The sequence below is a fragment of the Oryctolagus cuniculus genome, chromosome 15 (assembly GCF_051225735.1).
Source record: "Oryctolagus cuniculus isolate XC-2025 breed Fujian yellow rabbit chromosome 15, ASM5122573v1, whole genome shotgun sequence".
Taxonomy (NCBI): domain Eukaryota; kingdom Metazoa; phylum Chordata; class Mammalia; order Lagomorpha; family Leporidae; genus Oryctolagus; species Oryctolagus cuniculus.
The window spans coordinates 80,761,658-80,785,386 of NC_142881.1; the positions used below are offsets into that span (position 1 = coordinate 80,761,658).

Below are 23,729 nucleotides of genomic sequence, written 5' to 3' on the forward strand. Positions count from 1 at the left end.
AAATAAATAAATAGGATTAATTATTTCCATGTGCATATGAAAAAAATGTGGCTCAAGGAGCTACTGTTGCCTGCTCAAATCACAGAGCTTATGAGAAGCAGCAGCAACCCTCAAATCAAGTTCTGATTTCCAAATGCCTACACTGAGAGGTCTTTTACATATGAGGAGACTTCAGAAAGTTCTTGAAAAGAAGAGAATTAAAAGATAAGTTTATTTTGGTGCAAAAAAAACTGTTAAAATTCATAGGTTTTTTCATAATACACACTTTCCATGGACTTATTTGAAGTCCTCTTGTATGTAATGCACACACACACACACACACATTTGCATACCTGAACACATGCAGGCACCCACTTGGATGTACACACAGAGGTAAAAGCACAAATGGATGGAGTTTCGTGTATGCATGGCTGGCCACATACACATCCTCTCCAGACTAACCAATGAGAACACAGAATGTTTAAGCTCTTCATCTCCCAAAGTATTCATGGAAGTGGTTCCGTTTAGATTACTCAATACCAGAAAAATGAGGTAAAGTGGACAAGGCATCCCTCCATCAGCACCATCCTGGACTCTTGGCACTAAGCTAGGAACTGGCTCAGAGGTTTCAAGGAGCTTTGTTCCGTCTACCTGCTGGAAAGTAGAGTCTAAACCTACAGCCAGTTAGAGGTTTTTCCGAGAGCTCTGCCTACAGCTTCTTAGCCTCTCGAATGTCCTAATGCCTGTCTCAGGAGGGTGCACTTGATCTGAGTGCAGGTGCTGAATTAAGGTGAGGACACTGAGGTTAAGAACAAAGAAGAGCACGGCAGGCCTGAGGCTCCTTCAGCCCTGGCATGGAGTAGGAACTCAGTAGATATTTGTTAATTGACTAACAAGGAAGAACTCCAGTGGCAAATTCACTTCTGTGTGGATATGTTTTATATATTTCAAGCCTGCTACTGCACAAAGACAACATTCACAACCAGTCTGTCCTTAAATTATCTTCTTTGCCAAGGAGGGGAAGACAGAAGTCAGTAGTATAGTTGCTTCTGCCACTTTCCAGACAGCATAGGCATCCTTGAGCTAATCCACCTGCTACCTCCCACAAGCCTGCCAGGCCCCAGGGCCCAGCAGCAGACTGTAGACACCAGCACCCACCTAGCCAAGGCTCTGTCCCATCTCCCCCCTCCTCAGACTGCTGCCTCCCTCCCAAGCTCTGTCCATCTGGCTATCCATCTCAACTCCTTAAAGCTTCAGAGGTATCACTCTCTGCTCACATCTGACTGTCTTGTCATCATTTATAGCATCTGAAGAGAAACTTCTGATTCAGCACTGACCCCTCAACTCATTGAAAAGGCTTTCAAGCAGGCATGTGAGCACAGCAGGCTAAGTCATGGCATGGAACATTCACATCCCACACAGAAGTGCAAGTTCAAGTCCTGGCTACTTGGCTTCCCATCCAGCTTCCTGCTAATGCAAATCTGGGAGGTAGCAGAAGGACCAAATATTTGGGCCCTGGCCCCCACATGGCAAATCTGATGGAGTTCCAGGCTCCTGGATTCAGCAGTGGCCACCCTTGGCTGTTACAGGCATTTGGAGAGTGAACCAGAGAATGAAAGATCTTTCTCTCGCCATCTCCCTTTCACTCTGCCTTTCAAGTAGATGAAAATAAATTTAAAAATAAAGAATAAAAAGGCTCTTTCCTATTCCCAACCAGAATCTCAGATCTCCAAACATGTTACAGGCTAAGGGATGAATATGCACATGAACACATGAACACACACACACACACACGGAAGGAGACAAGAGTCTTCCCCACATCCCAGTTGCAAAGGGGCCACATGCACTCCCACTCCTCAGCAGCTGTACTCCATGATGATGCTTCCAATTTAAACGTCAGTATAATTTTCCCTGATAAATATACAGCTCCCTGCCCCTTCTCCATCAGTGACTGTAGCTGTAACCACGGTAACAAAATCCAGGTGCAGCAGCACAACCACCATCTCTATGAGGATGGAGGGAAAGCAAAAGGAATGACACGGTCACAGGAGCCTGAGACTCCTGCGCAGCAGAGACCAGGAACACTCACGTGTACTTAAGGGGCAAAATAAGCCTCTTGCCAGCAGGAGCACTCTTGTACCTATCCTTCTACCTCTGCTCCATCTGGTGAATTTAGCTACAAGAAATGGTTAGCTTCAAGAACAAAATTATCAAATCTGGTGGCTGACTTGCCTAAAGCCAGAATCTCATTCTGGACAATGGATTCCAGAATGTTTGAGCTTATTTTTCCAAATGAGTAAAAGCCAGTCTCAGTCTCTCTCTCTCTCTCTCTCTCTCTCTCTCTCTCTCTCTCACACACACACACACACACACACACACAGAGGGGAGGGTGCAAAAGCCGAGGCAGAGGAATGGAAGGAGAAATGCGAGAAAATATTAAGGAACTTCCACTCTTTGATCACCAGGCCCAGTGCTGGTGCTTTACAAATGTCAAACTTAATAATTACAATAGCCATGCTCTGGTGTGTGTGGTGCCAGTGTATGCATCTACGTGCAGGTGCACATGTTTGCATGGCTATGTGTGTGTACCATACGTACACAAAGATGTTCCATAACTTGACTCAATCATTGTAGTTTTCAGAGCTAGGCATGCTCAATGGTAGCTTCTTTTCATTACACCATGTTTTTTCCCCAAGGGAATCTCAAGGATTGCCAGAGCCAGTCAATAAACACATAAATAAGTGCATAAGTAAGCAATTTCAGTGTAATTTCAATGGCATACAAGACACAGCACAACTTAAGAGGAGCAAACAGAAAATCACATCTGTTGAGTCTATGCTATGGGCCAGAGGCTGCACCAGACACTCCCCATGGCGCAATGCTCAGCTTATTGTAGGCCCTGCACAGTTTGTGTGACCAAAAGCAGGAGTCCTCTTGCTGGAGGCACATAAGGAGCCCACTGACCACCAGAAGTCCTGGGCACCTTTAAAGAGGTAGGAAAATCCTCTAGAGGACCACGAATAAAAGCAGCCAGAAATAAGGCATGGAGAAGAACCCCGCCAGGCCTGGCAGACATTCCCAGAGAGAACGCTTGCTTTGACTTGGTGGGACCCCTGATCTGCACCTTGGCACCTTCTTGCTCTCTCTCCGACACAGTGACTCCCATTCACTGTCCCCTCTTAGCTTTTGACTTTCAACTGCGCCTGTGCTATTTTTTTATTAACCACATTGACCTCAACCAGTTTGGTTTCTAACTCTATTACTGACTTATAATTGAAACTCCACTCTGCGGACTGAGACCTAATCATTCCTACCTTTGAACAATTCCTCCAAGATCAACTTGGTCATGCCCAGGGCTCAGGCTCTGCCACCTGCTGTGTACTGCTGTGTACTGATTCATCTTGACACTTCAAGAACAGGATGTTAAATGCAACTTTTTTTTTTTTTAGATTTACCAGCAAAGCTAAGGCTTTCAATTTGAGAGGAATTAAGTGGGGAGAGGTCTCCAATAACTAAAGCCAAACAAGGGACCAATAACAGAGCTCCATTACAATTAGAAGTTTGTACAGATGTTTTATTATTTAAAGATTTATTTTATTTAAACAAAAGACAGGGTTATAGAGAGAGGTAGAGACAGAGATAGAGAGGTCTTCCATCCACTAGTTCACTCCCCAAATGGCCGGAATGGCTGGAGCTGAGCCGATCTGAAGCCAGAAGCTTCTTCTGGGTTTCTCTCATGGATGCAGGGGCCCAGGTACTTGGCCATCCTCCACTGCTTTCTCAGGTGCATTAGCAGGGAGCTGGATTGGAAGTGGGGCAGCAAGGACTCAAACCTGTGCCCATATGGGATGCCAGTGCTGCCGGCCAGGGCTTTAACCTGCTGTGCCACAGTGCCAGCCCCTGTACAGATAGTTTAAACTTTTAGGGGTCAGGGCTATAGCACAGTGTGCTAAGCCTCTGCCTGTGGCGCCAGCATTCATTATGGGCGCCAGTTTGTGCCCCAGCTGATCTTCTTCTGATTCAGCTCTCTGCTATGCCCTGGGAAAGCAGTAGAAGATGGCTCAAGTGCTTAGGTCCCCACACCCACGTGGGAGACCTTGGAGGAAGCTCCTGGCTCCTGATTTTGGATAGGCCCAGCTTCAGTCATTGTGGCCATTTGGGGAGTGAATCAGTGATTGAAGACTTCTCTCTCTCCCCCTCTGTCTGTAAATCTCCCTCTCAAATAAATAAAATATTTTTAAAAATGAATAAATTAAACTTTTATTTTGAGATAATTATAGATTCTTAGGCAATTCTAAGTAATAATAAATATCCACAATGATGGATAAAGACAAAGACCTCCACTTTCAATACTGAAAAGAATTAGAAGAAAATTAACAAGCATATAGAAGACTTGAACAATGCTGTCCACCAGCTAGACTTAACAGACCTCTTAGAGACCTACATCAATCTTAGAGTGCATGTACTTACTGAATGAACATGAGACAGTCTCAAGGACGGACTGTATGTCAGGCAATAAGACAAGTCTTAGTAAACGTAGAAGGATGGAAATCATACGGAATGGAATGGAATGAGATAAGAACGGGATGAAGTTAGGAATCAATACATAAGGAAATGTAGGATATTCACAAATATATAGGCATTAAAGCAAACACTCTTAAATAATCAACGGATCAAAGGAGAAAATCAACAGGGAAATTAGAAAATGTTTTGAGATAGATGAAAATGAAGAAACAATATACTAAAATTTAGGGGATTCAGCAAAAGCAAAACAAGTGCTCTGAAGACATTTTATTTATTATCTGTAACACACATAATATTTGCACTTATGGAGCACAGTGTTATATTTTGACACAGGTACAATGTATAATAAAATGATAATAAAATTAAGATAAGTATCATCTCCATCTCCTCAAATACCATGATTTCTATGTGCTGGGGATCTTTCAACCCCTATTTTGAAATGTAAAATTAATTGTCATTGACTATGATTATTCTATTGTGCTACTGAACGTGAGAACCACTTTCTAACCACCCGAGATGTATTGTGGTACCTCTTATCCACCTTCTCTCTGTCCTTGCCTTCCCCTACTCTTTCTAAACTCTAACGACTCCTATGCTACTCTTCACATGTATGTGATCAACTTCCCTCAGTGAGTGAAGGGCACATGGTATTTGTCTTTCTCCGTCTGGTTTATTTCACTTCACACAGGTCTATCTGTTGCCTCACGTGACACAACTTAAATCTTTTTTTCTGGCTAAACAAGATTCCAATGTGTTTATGTACCACGTGTTTTTATCCATTCACCCATCAATGGGCATCTTGGTTACTGTAAACAGTGCTGCAATAAACACAGGGCTTTGGTTATCTCTGATATATAATCACCCCATTTCCTTTGATATAATGTTTTTTTTTCAAAGCTGAAAGCCAACTTTTTATTTATCCAACATTTCAGTTATGGGCTCACCACAGACATTTCTTCTGTACAAAACTGATGAAGTCATCTTTCACAACCAAAACATGTTAATACAGTCTCAAGTTATTCCTTCAAGAAATATATTTTATTGGCCCTAATAAACCAAGATTATAAAACATTATTTTAGGTTTTACCAAAAAAAGAAACTGGCCTCTGAAGAATCCCCAAATAAAGCTGGGGCACCAAATAGAAGACAATGATACAACACATTATATAATTTTAAGAAAGAAAAGTCTGAGATGAGGTGTCTAAGAAGGACCCTAAAATAAAGCTGGGACATCCAACAGTTCTCATAGTTAAAGATAATGAAAGATAAAATATCTTGCAGATTACAGAAAGAAAGTAAACATAGTTGCTTCAGTATTATAGCTAAGTGGGCTGGCGCTGTGGCTTAGGGGGCAAAGCCGCCACCTGCAGCGCCAGCATCCCACATGGGCGCCGGCTCAAGTCCCCTGCTGCTCCACCTCTGATCTAGCTCTCCACTATGGCTTGGGAAAGCAGTGGAAGATGGCCCGCCCAAGTCCTTTGGCCCCTGTACCCATGCAGGAAACCCGGAAGAAGCTCCTGTCTCCTGACTTCAGATCAGCACAGCTCCAGCCAATGCAACCAACCAGGGAATGAACCAGCAGATGAAGACCTCTCTTTCTCTCTCTCTGCCTCTCCCTCTCTGTGTAACTCTGCCTTTCAAATAAGTAAATAAATCTTTTTTAAAAATATTATAGCTAAGTATAAGGAGAAAAAATTATCTGCTAAGAACTGAAGTACAAGCTAGGCTTCTCATAGGTTGCCAGATTTGAATTTATAATACCTTGTGTGATCTAAAAAAGTTCAAGGATATTATCTATGTTAAAGTTGAATGGCATGATCAGATGACCCACAAGACCAACAATAGCCAATACTGGGCTGAGCCAAAGCCAGAAGCCAGAAATGCCATCCATATCTCCCACATGGTGACAAGAACACAATCACTTCAGCCATCCATTATTGTTGTGTCCCAGCTCTACATCAACAGGAAGCTGGAGTCAGTAGCCAGAGTCAGGTATTGAACCAAAATACTCCAATGTGGGATGCTGGTGTCTTAACCACTCATTTACTTTATAGAGCTTTTAATAAACAAAAAACTAAATCTCTCAGAATCTATGACATTCTGTACTTGCCAAAACCTATTACAGCTAGGGCCTAGAACAGTACCTGGCACATAACAAACAAAAAAATCCATGCAATAACATTCTGCTGGTATGATGGATAGAATAATGGGCTCCAAAGGATTGCATGTCCTGACATCTGTGAGTATATTATCTTCTATGGTAAAAATAACTTTACAGATATATTTAAGAACCTTGCAATGGAGGATTATCCAGGTGAGCACAACGTTATCATAGGGGACCTTGAAAGTGGAAGAGGAAGCAGAAGATAATCTGAGGGAGATCTAATTACAAAAGAATGGTCAAAGAGATGTAACACTCTGTCTTTGAAGATGGATGAAGGAGGCAAAAAGCCAAGGAATATACAAAGGGCCTCTAAGAGCTTGAAAAGGTAAGAAAACAGATTTTCCTCTAAAAATCTAAATAAGAACATACCCTGTTGATTTTGGTCCAGTGAGGTCCAAACTCATTTATGACTTCTTAGATCTACAGAGCTATAAAATAATGTTTTATTGTTTAAGTCACTAATTTTTGGTGGTTTTCACTTAACAGCAATCAGAAAACACAAGTTGGGTAACAGAAATAGAGAAAAGCCTAGTAATAATAAATGCTGTAAAGAAGATATAAAGGGTAAACATGAACTCAGGTAACCTATGCCTAGTATCTAAATGTGTGATCTTACAGAGGGTAACTAAGAAAGGCCACTCTGAAGTGACAGTGGAGCAAAAGAGTGAAACAAGTGACAAAGCAAGCCAAGTGAGTTTCTGTGGGACCAGGCAGAGGGAACACCACGACCACAGCTCTGAGGCAAGGGCATGTTTATATGATTAAGCAACACAAGGAGGCCAGCATTGCTGGAGCACAGTGAACTCTGAGTTATAACTTTATACAGACACTAAAGATGTACTGTGCGAAAATGGTGGTATATTCAGTGATAAGGATATTACTGAAAAGACTTCATGATAAATAAGTATGCAACAATTTAGAAAATAAATGAAATCTCATATAAATGACACTGTAAGTAAAGCAAGCATACTTACAGTTTAGTGAGGTTAAATTTTCTTGCTACAGGATTCAAATTCAACTTTACTTGTGAGTATTTAAACTTACATAACTTCACATGGTATTAAATACAATATTTATTATAATAGCAAGTGGACACACTGTTTTGAAAAAGGTATTTAGACCCCAAACCTGTGCTTTTTCTTCAAAGCTAAAATACAAACAAAAAGTGACAACTTAAAAATTGTATTTGCTAACTAGAATTACACAGTTCAAGCATATTCACTTTTTGGTACTCACAAATTAAAAATAGAAACAAGCATGAACTTTAACTCCAAGTTCCCTTATCAAATTTCCAGGGCAGATTAAAAATCATGTCCTCTATTTGCTTCTTCCTTCGCACCTTCAATACAATAGAGAGGATTAAAGCTGAAGGTTAGTTCATTGCAAAAATCTAACAAATGTGATAAACCTCTGATGAGATTGATCAAAAAGTCACAAACTAAATTCAGGAATAAAGTAAGGAATATCATAGTAGATAACATACACCTAAAAATATATGGTTAATAAATACATTTATGGCAAATTTAAAAATTTAGATGCAATGGACAAATTTCTAGATAATTAAATTCCAGTTCAAAAAGAAAGGAAGGTGTTTGGCATAGCTGTTAAAATGCTCACCTCCCACATCAGAGTGCCCGATGTAGCACCAGCTCTGGCTCCGGATTTCAGCCTACTGCCAATGTAGACCCAGGGGGCAAGTGATGGCTCAAGTGACATGATCCCTGAGACCCACATGGGAGACCTGGATGGGTTCCTGGGTCCTAGCTGGCCTTGTCCAGCTCTGTTTGTTGTGAGCATTTGGGAAGAGAACAAGCAAATAGGAGCTCTCTGTCTCACTGGGCCTGTCAAATTTTTAAAAAATTTAAAACATTTTTCAAAAAATAGGAAATATGCGGCCAGCACTGTGGCACAGTGGGTCAAACTGCTGCCTGTGGTGCCGGCATCACATATGGGCTCCAGTCCGAGGCCCGGCTGCCCTGCCTCTGATCCAGCTCCCTACTAATGCTCCTGGGAAAGTCTTTGAGCCTGTGTACCCACATCAGAGACCCGGATGAAGCCCTGGCTCCTGCCTGGCCCAGACCATGTTGTGGCTATTTGGGGAGTGAACCAGCAGACAGACGACCCCCCCCCTTCCTCTCTGCAATTGCCTTTCAAATAAAATAGATAAATCTTTAAAAAAAAAAAAAAAACAGAAAATAGGAATAGTCCAATGATCATTGCAGAAATCTAATCAACCATAGAAAACTTTCCCACAAAGAAAATTCAGCCCTAAAGGACTTAAAAGTCCTACCAAACATTCAAGAAAGGGACACAAAACTACTATAAGACAAGAAAAGAATTATTCACCAAGTTATTTTATGAATTTTAAGAAATACATTATAGACAAAATTTTAAAAGTTTTGTCCTGGAGATCAGGAGGTAAAAAAAGATGTTAGCTCTCCCTACTTTTTTTCAACAATGTATGGAAGGCCCAAATGGTGAAAAAAGACAAAGACATCAAAAATGAAGAAAAGACAAAACAAAAATGTCATAATTCAGATTATAATGGTAGATATTCCCAAACAATTAAGATTTAAATTAAAATTAGTAAGTCTAGTAAAGCTACTGGAAGCAAGACCAAAGGCTTCTTGCATTCCTAGGATGCCAGTAAGAGGAAAAAATGACTAGAAAATTCAGATGAAAATACACAGAGCTAAGAATATATAAGGGTATCTCAAAAAGTACATGGAAATGGAACTAAAATAAAAATTCATGTTGGTGCCCCAAATTTTTGAAATTCATGCATGTAAGGGCTCTTCAAAAAGTAACAGCAGTACATATTATGAAGAAATACATACATGGATTACACTTTTTTGAACTAACATAAAGCTTTATCTTTTAATTCCATTTTTCCAAAGTACCCTCATATAAGGCCTACTTAAAGAACAAGAAAGGATGACCTGGGAAATAAAAGAGTATCTTTATGATCTCTGGATAGGAAAGTTCCTTAAGTACAACATAAAAGTGCAAAAACTCCCTTCAACTTTAATAACTTCAACTACGTTAAAATGAAGAAAACTATATCCAAACATCATAAAGAAAAAACACAGTGCTAGAGTTGGAAACGATATTTTTGTTTTATACAACTGAAATGGTCTAGTCTCCATAAATGGAACTTCTAAAACCTAGTAAGACAGACTACTCAGTTAAAAACAAAACAGCACACTAAAGTTTGAAATCAGATGCTCAGAAAAGATATTCAAATTGCAATAACTACAGGAAAAGGTTCTCAACTCCATTCATAGTGAAGGAAATGCAAATCAAAACCCTCTGATTAGTAGAAATTAAGTCTGACAAAAGTTAGAGTGAATGGGACTCCAGAACCATGGAACTCTAATGCTATATACCTTTACCATGGTTATTTCACTGTGAGTATTTACCCGTTCTTTCTAATAAGGCAAAAAGATTTCTAGTTATGGAAAAAATCCCACCCATAAGTCACACTTTTTGTTTTAGCTCTTATGTTCCTAACACTTCTAGTAAAATCATAAATGATAAAAAGCATTTTATAAAAGAGTGTGTTTTACTATTTGGATAGCCATCACATTGTTTTATCAAATCAGTATTTGTCTATCCATAATTTTCACTAAATCATAGTTCTAGTCCTTAAAGTCAGGGTGCCCCACTTTGAGAATCATTTGGGGAACTTCTTTTTTATAGCAAACATTTTTAGTTCAGTACTTTTAAGTATACTGTGTTACCCTCCTATTGGGCATGCATACTTTTTTATACTTCCAACACTCAAATGCATTGCAAGGTTCCCTGCTCAGCAGTTTATTTAGGTTGCTTTCTCTTTTTCTTGGTCGTGAAATGTCAAGTTGTTTAGAATTCAGAATTAGACTCACACTTGTCTGTATAGAAAGTTTTGAAATTTGTTTTCTAAAATACAAGTTTCATTCAGTAGCTCACATTCTCTTTCCTTATTTCAGGTATCAGCAAAACTTTTCCATTAGGGTCAGATAGTGATTAGTATAAAAAGTCATAACTATTTAACAATGCTGTTGAGCACAAAAAGCCATAGATGATTAATGGCAGTAAGGAACTGTAGTGTTTAAAAAAAATTTACAAACACAGGTGGCTAGCAGACTGTGGTTTACCTCCTTTGCTTTATATTTTTAACAATAAGCAGATGCTTACTCCCAGATGTGTCACCTTGTATCACTAATCCATTTAACCAGAACTTGACAAAGATCTAAGTTTCTCGTATGTAAAAGAGGACACTCAAGGTCAATGCTCAAACCTAAGAAATAATTATAAAGAAATAGTATGCATAAAATGCATACATCACGATCATTACTTAGGTATTATTTATAATAAAGAACTGGAAACAATTTTACAGGAATTTTCATTTTTAAAAAGTAAACTAGTGATAATTCTGCAAATAAACTCGATTCAGAAAAGGCAGATGGGGTATTTTCCTAAGTGTAAGAAGGTAACGGAAACAATGCCTAGGACTTTGTATCATGGGGAAAACATCTCAAAGAAGTAATAATGGAAATAGCAAGATCTAATAGTCCATGGGACTTTTTGCATTTGAAATTCTATTAAGTTTGTTGAAGAAAATTACTATGAAGGAAAATTGCAGCTAGTCTTAGAAGTCCAGCAGATAGCTGTTAGGTTGTCATCCATTTATAGTACATCAACACTGATCTTCAACAGTAATTATGGCTATTAAAATGCTCTTATGTAGGGGTCAGTGCTGTGGTATGGCAGGTTACATCATGGCCTGCAGTGCCAACATCCCATGTGAGCACTGTTTTCAGTCCCAGCTGCTCCACTTCTGATCCAGCTCCCTGCGATGCACCCGGGAAAGCTGCAGAAGATGTCCAGGGGGCCCTGGGCCTGTGCACCTATGTGGGAGATCTGGAGGAGACTCCCGGATCCCAGCTCCCGGCTTCAGCCTGGCACAGCCCTGAACGCTGCAGCCACTGGGGAGTGAACCAGCGGATGCAGGAACTCTGTCTTTTCTTCTCTCTCTTTGCAAACTATCTTTCAAACAAATAATAATTTTAAATATGCTCTTATGTAATGTTTCATTTGATTTATAAGAATTTCATAAGTAATGATTTCTCTAATAAAATACTCAGCCATTTCCAAGACTGTTTCAAATAACTCCAAACTTGAAAAGAGATGAAGAATTAAGCCATTCTCACTTTAAGAAATTCTCAAGAATGTATAAAAATATTCCCCTACAGAGGCCGGTGCTGTGGTGTAGCAGGTAAAGCCACTGCCTGCTATATGGGTGCTGGTTTGAGTCCCAGCTGCTCCACTTCCGATCCAGCTCTCTGCTATGGCTTGGGAAAGCAGCGGAAGATGGCCCAAGTCTCTGGGCCATTGCACCCGCCTGGGAGACCTGGAAGAAGCTCCTGGCTTCAGCCACCTGGCCATCTGGGGAGTGAACCAGCGGACAGAAGACCCTCCCCCCCGCCCACCGCCTGTCTGCAACTCTACCTTTCAAATACATAAATAAATAAATCTTTTAAAAAATACTCTCTCCTACAGTATGAAATTTCCACCTTTCATAAGAGCTATCTTTTTTTTTTAACAAAGGAATATGTGCTCAACACCTAAAACTCATCTTCCCTGATTAATTCATTAATTAAATGGCATCAGTGAGGAGAGTCTTACCCCAAGAAAACTTTCACACGAAGTTCTTTTTGGTCCTTGAGATTGTCTTCAATGTTGTAATTTCCACATCAAACCAAAAACGTCTTTTTCCTGGATTTTCTACATTATAATTAACCATTACCACATCACCAATATTTAGTTCATTCCATTTTAAAATGGTTCTAGCTCATGGTAGAAGATCCTTTACATTCATTTCTAGAGTACCACTTTCCGGATATTCATCATACTGGATATGATAAATAATGTCTTCATCAGCAGCAACAGAGTAGACATACAGGGTACACTGTCCAATTTGTTTATGTTCTCTTTGGAATTATGATTTCTATTTCCATTAGTCCTTGTATAAGAACTGCCATTCTTCAGTGGAGTTTTGCCACGTGAATGTCCATCAGAAGCTCTAGTAACACTGTATATGTGCTTCAAACCAAGCACCAAGGCCGACATCTCTGGCACCCACCAATTCATTTACCTTATATAGTCCAATGCCAGGATCAATAAGATAGACACGAGTTGATGTGGATGGTTGACTGGAAGATCCCACTCTTGAAGTTTTCTTGACTTTAGGTGGACTATTAGAACATGGGTTGACCTGTATATCAGTCTGTTTAGATGTGCTAGGAAGATCAGAGTCTGGGCAAACTAGTAGCTGAATAATATTCAGTCCAGCATCGTAGTCAAATAAAGTATATCCAAACCCGCTCGCGCAGCTCCTCGATCGTAGCTTCACGAGAAACGTCCTTGATGGTGTGTGTCTGGGAGCCGTCCACGGTTCGAACCTGGATCCACATCTTGGCACGGGAGAGAGGGGTGGGGGCGGCCCCCTTTGTCAACCCCTTCTGCTCGGGACGCTGCACCCTGCCTGGGCCAAGGGCGCGCAAGGGAGAGCAAGAGCGACTACAGCCGGGCCTGACAGGCAGCTACGACTCCCAGACCTAGCACCCACCCTGCAGAGCTGAGGAGGGAAAACCCGCACCAGCGCGAGGAGCTACTGCAGCCTCCGCCTTACAAATAGGAAGAAGCCACTGGCAGAATGTTGATATCATGTTGTTCCTTGCTAGAATATTTGGTGGTTATACATTCAGTTTGCTGAGGAACATCTATGCTGTTTTTGTTTTTCTGAGATTTAATTATTTAATTGAAAGAGTCAGAGAGGGAGAAACAGAGAGAGAAAAAGATCTTCCATCCACTGGTCCACTCCCCAGGTATCTGCGACAGCCAGGGCAGAGCCAGGCCAATGCAACGAGCTTCTGGGCCCCCCACACGGGTGACAGGCCCAAGTACTCAGGCCATGTTCTGCTACCATTACCAGGACTAGATCAGCAGTGGGACAGCTGGGACACGAACCAGCACCCGTATAGGATGCTGGCATCTCAGGCAGTGGCTCTACCTGCTATATCACAATGCCAACCCCACATCTCTACTGTTTTCCACAGGAAATTTTATAGCTGTAAATGTTTATACTAAAGCATAAAGATATCATATCAATAAAACTAAACTTTCACCTTAAAAAACTAAACAGAGAATTAAATCTAAAGCAAACAGGAGGAAAAATAAAGATTAAAACTGACATAAACAGAATAGAAAAAATTCAGATATCCAAGGAAACCAAAAGTTGATTACTTAAAAAAAATCAGTGAAGCATATAAACATAATTAGAAAAAGAAAACAGAAAAAAATCTTAAATTAGTAAAGATCAGAAATGAAAGGGACATTACCACCCTTACAAAAATTCAAAATATTACAGAACACTATGGAAATATCACATGCTAATAAGTTAGACAACTTAGATAAAGTGGATAAATTCATAGAAATACACAACTACTAAAAACTTACTCAAATAGAAATATAAAATCTTAATATACCTATAACAAAAAAACTATATTAATAATTAAATTTAAAAGTCCCATGAAGAAAAGTCCAGGACTAGATGTCTTTGTTGGTAAATGCCCCCAAACATTTATAGGATAATTAATTCACTAACCCCTGCAAAATGTAGATGAAGGGAAAATATTCCATCTTATTCCAGGATACCAGTATTTCACTGATGCCAAAATAAAATATATCACAAATAAAACTACAAATAAATATCACCCATAAATATAGATGTAAAAGGGGCTGGCACTTTGGCATAGTGGGTAGAACCACTGCCTATGGTGTCAGCATCTCATGTGGGTGAGAGTTCAAGTCCCAGCTGCTCCTCTTCTAACCCAGCTCTCATCTATGGTCTGGGAAGGCAGTGGAAGATGGCCCAGGTGCTTGTGCTCCTGCACCCACGTGGGAGGCTTAGAAGAAGCCCCTGACTCCTGGCTTTGCATTGCTCAGCTCCAAATGTTGTGGCCATTTGGGGAGTGAACCAGAGGGTGGAAGACCATTCCCTCTGTCTCTCCCTCTCTGTCTATAACCCTACCTCTTAAATAAATTAAGTCTTAAACAATATAGAGAGAATGTAAAATTCCTCAACAAAACACTACCAAACAGAATACAGAAGCATAATAAAAGGATTATGTGTGTGAGCAACAGATTTATCCCAGGAATGAAAGGGTAGTTAGCATGAAAAAAATCTATTAATGCAGTAAATCATGTTAATAGAATAAGAAACAAATCCACAGATCAACTTTATAGAAAGAAAAAAGTATTTGAGAACACTTAATGCCCTTTGTGATAAAAAAAAATTCAACAAACTAGGAATGGAAGATAAACTCAATTTTGACAATGGATAAATATGAAAAACCCACAGCTACCATGATATCTAAGTAGTAAAAACTGAAAGCTTTCCTTCCATGACCAGGAAAAATACAAGTATTTTTGCTCTCGCCACTTCTATTCAACATTATATTGTAGGCTTTAGACAGGGTAATTGAAAACGCAATATAAAGGGAAAAAAGACAACTTCTTTGGAAAAGAAGTAAAATTATCTGTATTCTCACACAGCATGATCTTAAGTAGAGAAAAATCCTAGGCAATCCATAAGAAACTAATAAACATGTTCAACAAGGCTGCAAGATAAAAGAGCAATACACCAAAATGAACTGTATTTCTACTGTTAGCAATGAACAAATAATGAAGAAAACAATTCCATTTATAATTGCTATCAAAATATAAGAATAAAATTTTCAAAAGGATTTCAACATAGAAACCTAAAATCTGCAAAACATAATTGTAAAAAATTAAATACCTACAAAAATGGAGAAACACATTGTGTTCCTGAGTTGGAAAATGTAATATTGTTAATATAATACTCCCCAAAGTTTTAGAAAGATAAACATTTTAAGTCCTACAAAAATTCAAGCTGCCTCTTCTTCAGAAGTTGATGTAGATACTGTAAAATTCATATGGAAATATAAGGGGCCCAGTATAGAAAAACAATATTGAAAATGAAGGATAATCAGTTCTCTCCTATGGCCTGGGAAAACAACAGAATATGGCCCAAAGCCTTGGGCCCCTGCACCCACATGGGAAGACCCAGAGGAAGAAGCTCCTGGATCATGGCTTTGGATCGGTGCAGCTCTGGCTGTTGCGGCCAATTGTTGAGTGAACCAGAGGATGGAAGCCCTCTCTCTCGGCCTCTTCTCTCTCTGTGTAACTATGACTTTCAAATAAATAAATAAATCTTTTTAAAAAAAGAAAATGAAGAATAATGTTAAAAGACATTTCCTGGGCCGGCGCCGCGGCTCACTAGGCTAATCCTCCGCCTAGCGGCGCCGGCACGCAGGGTTCTAGTCCTGGTTGGGGCGCCGGATTCTGTCCTGGTTGCCCCTCTTCCAGGCCAGCCCTCTGCTGTGGCCAGGGAGTGCAGTGGAGGATGGCCCAGGTGCTTGGGCCCTGCACCCCATGGGAGACCAGGAAAAGCACCTGGCTCCTGGCTCCTGCCATCGGATCAGCGCGGTGCGCCGGCCGCAGCGCGCCGGCCGCCATCGGATCAGCGCGGTGCACCGGCCGCAGCGCGCCGGCCGCGGTGGCCATTGGAGGGTGAACCAACGGCAAAGGAAGACCTTTCTCTCTGTCTCTCTCTCTCACTGTCCACTCTGCCTGTCAAAAAAAAAAAAAAAAAAAAAACCTGGGGCCGGTGCCGTGGATTACTTGGTTAATCCTCTGCCTGCAGGGCCTGCATCCCATGTGAGTGCTGGGTTCTAGTTCCGGTTGCTCCTCTTCCAGTCCAGCTCTCTGCTGTGGCCTGGGAGGGCAGTGGAGGATGGCCCAAGTGCTTGGACCCCTGTACCCACATGGGAGACCAGGAAGAAGCTCCTGGCTCCTGTCTTCAGATTGGCACAGCACTGGCCATAGTGGCCATTTGGGGAGTGAACCAATGGAAGGAAGACCTTTCTCTCTGTCTCTCTCTCCCTCACTGTCTATAACTCTACATGTCAAATAAGAAAAATTATTTAAAAAGAATTTTAAAAAGACACATTTCCTAACATCAAAACACTGTGGTACTACCATAAGGACAGATATATATATATATTTTATATTTATTTTTATATATTATATATTATTTTAATTATATATATTTCATATATATATGAAATGGAACTTAGAGTCCACAATAAATGCATACATTTATGGTCAATTGATTGTCATCAACTCGAAATGGGCTCAAGAAACTCAACAACAACAAAATAATCTAGTTGAACAGACTGGATGACTCTACAGACATTTTTCAAAAGAGGAAATTCAAATGGCAAACAGACACATGAAAAAACGCTCAGGATCACTAGCCATCAGGGAAACGCAAATCAAAACCACAATTAGTTTTTACTTCACCCCAGTTAGAATGGCTCTCATACAGAATCAACAAGCAATAAATGCTCGTGTGGATGTGTGGGAAAAGGTACCTTAATCCACTCTTGGCAAGAATATAAACTGGTGCAGCCACTATGGAAGACAGGATGGAGATAGACCTCAAAAATCTGAATATAGGCCTACCATATGACCCAGCCATCTCACTTCTGGGAATTTACCCAAAGGAAATGAAATCAGCATTTGAGTTATCTGTACTCCCATGTTTACTGCAGCTCAGTTCACAATAGCTAAGGTATGGAATCAACCCAGATGTCCGTCAACTGATGGCTGGATAAAGAAATTGTGGTATAGATATAGTCATAGATGTAATATGCAATACTACTCAATTGTAAAAAAAGAATGAGATCCTGTCCTTAACAAAATGAATGCAACTGGAAACAATTATATTTAGTGAAACAAGCCAGTCCCAAATTGACAAACATCAGGTTTTCCATGATCCGTGGTAACACAGTAGCAAAAATGTAATGTCTAGCAGTGAAATTGACATTTTGAGATTCAATGACTATTTATAGCCCTTTTCTCTACCATTGAGGAATAGTGTTTTCTATTTGTGGAACTCTTTACTTAGTGTAGGGTGTAGGGTTAATCTTATGAGTGTAAACTAAACTGAAAGTAGATCATTGTAGAAATCAAGGGAGGGCTGGGGCTGGCACTGTAGCATAGTAGGCTAAGCCTCCACCTGTGGTGCTGGCATCCCATGTGAGCACAAGTGCTAGTCCTAAGGGAAGAGCCTGCTATCCTCTGCAATTCCAGAATCATCCTCACATTCTACTGCCTTCAGGAATCCCCCAAGAGACTTAACCCAGTTCCCATTTATTTTGGGCAGTATTCTGAAATCCTTTCCTCATACAACAGTGATACACACACACACACACACACACACACAGAGAGAGAGAGAGAGAGAGAGAGAAAGAGAATTACAAAGTCAAAGTGATTTAGTACCTCTCAGTAAATTCTATCAGAGTCTAGTAGCAGGTGTCTGAGTAGAACATGTGGCTTTGCATCCAGTTTTAAGTTCCACTGTGCCTCAGCCACATCCCACAAAAAGTATATAAAAGTTCACAAAAATGGCTCATAAAAGTTTGCCTGACTCAGCACTGTGGCATAGAATGTTAGGCCTTTGCATGCTGTGCCAGCACCCCATATGGGTGCTGGTTTGAATCCCAGCTGCTCCACTTCTGTTCCAGCTCCCTGATAATACACTTGCGAAAGCAGCAGAAGATGGCCCAAGTCCTTGGGCCCCTGCACCCAGGTGGGAGACCTGGAAGAAGCTCCTGGCTCCTGCCTGGTCCAGCCCTGATCATTGCAGCCATTTAGGGAGTGAATCAGTGGATGGAAGGTCTTTCCCTCTCCCCCTCCCTCCCTTTGCCTCCTTCTCTGTTTCTGCCTTTCAAATAAACAAATTTTTTAGAATAAATTTCCTATGCAGATAAATAGCAAGTAAGGCAAACGTCCAACTTAAGAATGTAATTATACAATTAAAATTTTATTTCTGTGGCCTAATTACCCACTGTCCTATATCACATTTTCATATGATATTATTCTCCTTTCTTTTCCATATTGCTGGCAAAGGAAATATCAAGTTAAAATATACCCACTATCACAGGGACACAAAATGCAGCCCTCACTTTCCACTGTTGTCAGCCACAGCCCGTCACTGGACACCCCTCCCCACATGGGGTCTCTCCCTGCTGCATTTATCAGACTTACTTCTTCCAAGGGAAAACAGCCTAAGGGGGCAGGTCCCAACACGTGTCTCTCGACCTTAGTGCAAAGACATTTCTAGAATATGTTCTGCTACGTAGTTCAGTTTCCCCCAGAGTAGTTCCAAAGAGCCACAGTTAGGAGCAACTCCACAAACTTTTCTCCCTTTGGTCAGGTGGCATTGTCACACCACATCTCGTGTGACTTCCTGCGCACCAAAGCTGAAGAATCCACTGCAGGTTGGAAAACGTTCAACCCCATCACAAAATGCAGTGAGGACACAATTTTCCTGAATTTAAGAAAGACGTAAACTAATGTTAATTAACTGTAACTCCTAAAAAATTTCTTTATAATTATTCAAACATGGTTCCAGTCACCTCAATTTAGATTTCTGAACAAGCTTAATTTGGTCATTGTATTTCACATAGTAAAAGGAATTGGACATCATGCCCAGTGAAATAAGCCAAGCACAAAAGGACAGATACTGTATGATCTCACTCATGAGAGGGTGTACTTCAAAGAGCTCACAGAAAAACAAAATTAAAAGGTAAGTCTATTTTTAGACAAAATAATTTTGAAATCCATGTATGTTTTTTCATAACAAGCTTTTCCCATGATCTTTTTATAGTATCCTCATATGTGAAATCTTAAAAAGCTGATTTCATAGAAACAGAGCAGGAAGGTGGTTCTCAGAGGTGGGAGGGGAGGGGTATGAGGCAAAAGGCGATACTGATGGCAGGGTTCAAAGTTTCAGTGAGACTGTGGAATCAGCTTCAGTGAGCATCTGCCCTGCACGATGACCACAGTTCATAATACACTGTGAGATTAAATGTTTCTGAAACAGTGGATTATCATTCTCACCACAGAAAGAGAATACATCAGTGAAATTATGGATATATGCATTAGCTTGATTTTTAAAACATTCTATTGCTCACCATATATATATATATATATATATATATATATATATGCGACTATTTGTGAATTAAAAAGTCTATTTAAAATGCACTTTAAAAGCACTTCAAAAAAAAAAAAAAAGAAAAGGGAGGCAGTTGACCAGAGGTTTCATTGCCCTGTTCTCCCAACTGCCACACTACTCACCCATTCCCGGTCCCTCCAGGACAGAGCCACCATCCCAAGCTGTCATGTATGCTCAGGGGCCACCTCCTCTCCAGCTGACAGGACAGCCTGTACCATCACTGGAACTCATACTCAACCATCAGTAAATTCTCCTAGCGTGTGGTCTTGAGCTGAACTTCCTTTCCCTTTTCTTGAGAGGACACCAGCTTGTCACTGTGCACAGCAAACATCCTGCAGCCCTCCCCGTGATGGCCTTGTCCACCATGCCTGCAGCTGGGCTCAGGAGCCTCATTTTCCCCAGTGAAGCACCCCTATCCCTCTCTCATAAATCCCGGTGCTTCTGAAGTCTAAGTTCAAACTTACCCCTTGTTGCCTTCATTGTTGCGATCACCTGCCAACCACACAGTCACTCTTCCTCACTCACTGAACACAGTAGAGTCCAGATCACTGTATTCCTTTTCAGCAACACTCACAAGGGCACTTCAAAAAGTCTGTGGAAGATGATACCAGAAGATGTCTATTTTGGAGGAAAAAAAATTGCAATCTGCACCTGGTATTTTTTCACAATACACATTTTCTACAAAGTTTTTGAAGATACCTCATTTTTCCAATTTTAAAAATTTTGGCACCAAGATAAATTTATCTTTCAATTCCATTTTCCACAAACTTTTTGAAGTATCCTCATACATCACCATTCTTGGAAAATACATTGCTGATTCAACTCAACAACGTCTCTTCTTCATTTCATTAATCTTTCCTCCTGTGCCATGCCAATCTCCTGCCTTCCAGACCACCAGTAACTGCTCTACTTCTGAGCAGTCTCTATTACATATACTTCCCTTTATCCATGCCCCACCTTCCAACTTTCAGCAAACTGAGCCTAGCACATCAATCTCTGCAATTCTCTGATCTTACAGAGACCTGGAATTCTTGATTTGGCCTCTTTGCATTTTCCATCATTGCCCCCATATCCTCATTTCTCTCTTAACCCACTCATAGTCCATGGCATAACACATTTACCTAGATCTCTTGGAGACACGCTTGATCTTCTAGCACCTTCTCTTATTCCATCATACTTGCTGGCAGAAGAGACTACTGACACCCCATATCTTCTGCCTGTACCTGCACACTCAAGCAGATAAACCAGAAGAAATTAATCATCTTGCACCAAATGGATTGCCAGTTTTTGAGTAACTTTCATTGTAATACAACTGCATTCATTCCCTTCTACATTATCTATGGCTATTTCTATGCAATAATGGCAGAGTTGAATATTGAGACAGAAGCTGGCCGGCGCCGCAGCTCACTAGGCTAATCCTCTGCCTTGCGGCGCTGGCACACCGGGTTCTAGTACCAGTTGGGGCGCCGGATTCTGCCCTGGTTGCTCCTCTTCCAGGCCAGCTCTCTGCTGTGGCCAAGGAGTGCAATGGAGGATGGCCCAAGTGCTTGGGCCCTGCACCCCATGGGAGACCAGGCTAAGTACCTGGCTCCTGCCATTGGATCAGTGCCGTGCGCTGGCCGCAGCGCGCCAGTCGCGGCAGCCATTGGAGGGTGAACCAATGGCAAAGGAAGACCTTTCTCTCTGTCTCTCTCTCTCACTGTCCACTCTGCCTGTCAAAAAAAAAAAAAAAAAAAGAGAGAGAGAGACAGAAGCTATGGCCCACAAGAGCAAGAATAGCTTATCTGTCACTTTAAAGATACCTTTGCCTAACACTGGGAGCTAAATCATTCCATAAGAAAATCCATAATCATGCTAACTGGTGTTAATTTTGTTTTATGTCCTCAAAACTCACGTCAACATCCAACTTTCACAATCATGACTACTACTGTCCCTAGTGAAATAGATTCCTTCTCACTCTTGACAACCTCACTTCCAAAAAGAGAAAGAATATATATAAATAAAATTAAAATAATTAAAAATAAAATAATTTCATCTTATATCATCTAATACACTGCGTTGGCTATGTGCCTTTGTCATCTTCTTTCTCCCTCCCTCCATCCCTCCCTCTCTCCTTTCTGCCCCCTCCCCTGGAAATCATGTATTAATATTTCCTGTTTAGAAAAAAAGGGGAAACTTCATTTGATCATGCATTCCCCTCCAGCTCTGCTCTATTTCTTTTGTTTACTTTCCTATAAAATTTCCACACCCAATGTTACCTACTTTCTATATCTCATTCTGTCCCCATCACTCCACTGAGAAGGCTTTTATCAAGGTCGCCTAAGCCCGGACAGAGTTTGTGCTCAGTTCTCACTCTGCAAGCCTTACCAGCAGCACTGGAGGGGGCTGATCAGGAAGTCCTTCTTGAAGGACTTGCTTCTCCTCGTTCCCGGAACTCCACATCTGCCTGCATTTCCTCCAATCATCACAACCTTTCTGCAGTTGCTAGATCTCTAAATGTCAGCAAACCACAGAGCTTGTGTTTAGCCTTCCCATTTTTTCATTCCTCTCCCCTCTCCCCCTAGGTGATCCTATCCATTCTCATAATTTAAATGCCATCTCTAGGCTGCTAAGTCCCGAATCTGTAACTCAAGGCTTGATTTCCACCTTGAACTAGACATCCAGCAGTCAAATCAACACTTTCACTTAAGACATCTATTTACCACTCTAAGCTTGGACTAATCAAGCATTAACTTCACCTTCTCCATTTTCAGAAAACGGACTGACAATTCACTCAGCTCCTTGGGTCAAAAAGCTAACAGTTTTCCATGTTTACTTCCAGTTCACACCCAAACCACATGTGAATCTCACTGGTTCAGCTTTCACAACACAGCAGACATCGAATCACTGTTCACCATCTCCACTGCTACATCCTAAACTAAGCCACTGGGTCAGCCTGCTGCCTCCATCTTGTTCTTCTACAGTCCATTCTTCACACTGCTAGAGTGATATTCCTAAACACTAAACCACATTCCACTACCTGCATGTGGAAACCCTCCAGTAACTCCTCATTGCTCCTTAAAGTGAAACCAAACTCCTTACTGTATATAAATATATATAGAGAGTGTGTGTATGATATATATATATATATATATATATATATAATATCATAGCCCAGTTGCTATGTCTTTGCACTTTTTTTTTTTTTTTGACAGGCAGAGTTAGAGAGAGACAGAGAGAAAGGTCTTCCTTCCATTGGTTCACCCCCCAAATGGCCACCATGGCCGGCACACTGCACCAATCCAAACCCAGGAGCCAGGTGCTTCCTCCTGATCTCCCATGCGGGTGCAGAGCCCAAGCACTTGGGCCATCTTCCACTGCCTTCCTGGGCCACCAGCAGAGAGCTGGACTGGAAGAGGCACAACCAGGACAGAACCGGCACCCCAACCGGAACTAGAACCCAGGATGACACGGCCACAGGCGGAGGATTAGCCTAGTGAGCCACAGCGCCGGCATCCTTGCATTCTTGTCTCCCTCTGATGGTCTTCTGATGGCTATTTCCTTTTCAAATGCTACCCTTCAGAAAGACTGTCCCGATGACCACTTAGATCAATTTCTATTATTTTACTGTTTGTTTCCCTCATAGCACTTATCAATTCTCCAAATCATCTGCACATAAATGCTTTCATTTATTTTGATAAATATTTTCTCACCAAAGTAAGCTCATGACTTGCAAGCAAAAACTTGGTCATTCTTCCATCACCAGTACCTGAAACACTTTTAATATAAAACCCTTGTCTGATTGACTGACATTTTAACTAAATAAAACAAGGTCTGTAAATTAGCACCTACTCCTAAGGCAGTTACAATTTAGAACACTATTTTATATTCAAATGATACTTGGATTTTGTAATGTTGGACCATTGACAGAAA

The 23,729-nt window shown here is 40.9% G+C and overlaps 1 long non-coding RNA gene across 13 annotated transcripts in view; it reads right to left on the bottom strand.

Moving 5' to 3' along the window:
* Nucleotides 1-23,729, bottom strand: part of LOC149122102 (uncharacterized) — a 140,324-nt gene that overhangs the window by 103,115 nt on the left and 13,480 nt on the right. For 9 of the 13 annotated variants that reach the window (XR_016221068.1, XR_016221067.1, XR_016221065.1 and 6 more), the window contains exons 2-3: nt 20,939-21,040; nt 20,282-20,409 (exon numbers count right to left, since the gene is read on the bottom strand). This is a non-coding gene — a long non-coding RNA (uncharacterized LOC149122102). Of the gene's footprint in view, nt 1-7,742; nt 8,007-18,636; nt 19,128-20,281; nt 20,436-20,938; nt 21,048-23,729 lie in introns of those variants that run through there. The other 4 variants (XR_016221074.1, XR_016221073.1, XR_016221077.1 and 1 more) reach the window with 4 other exon arrangements.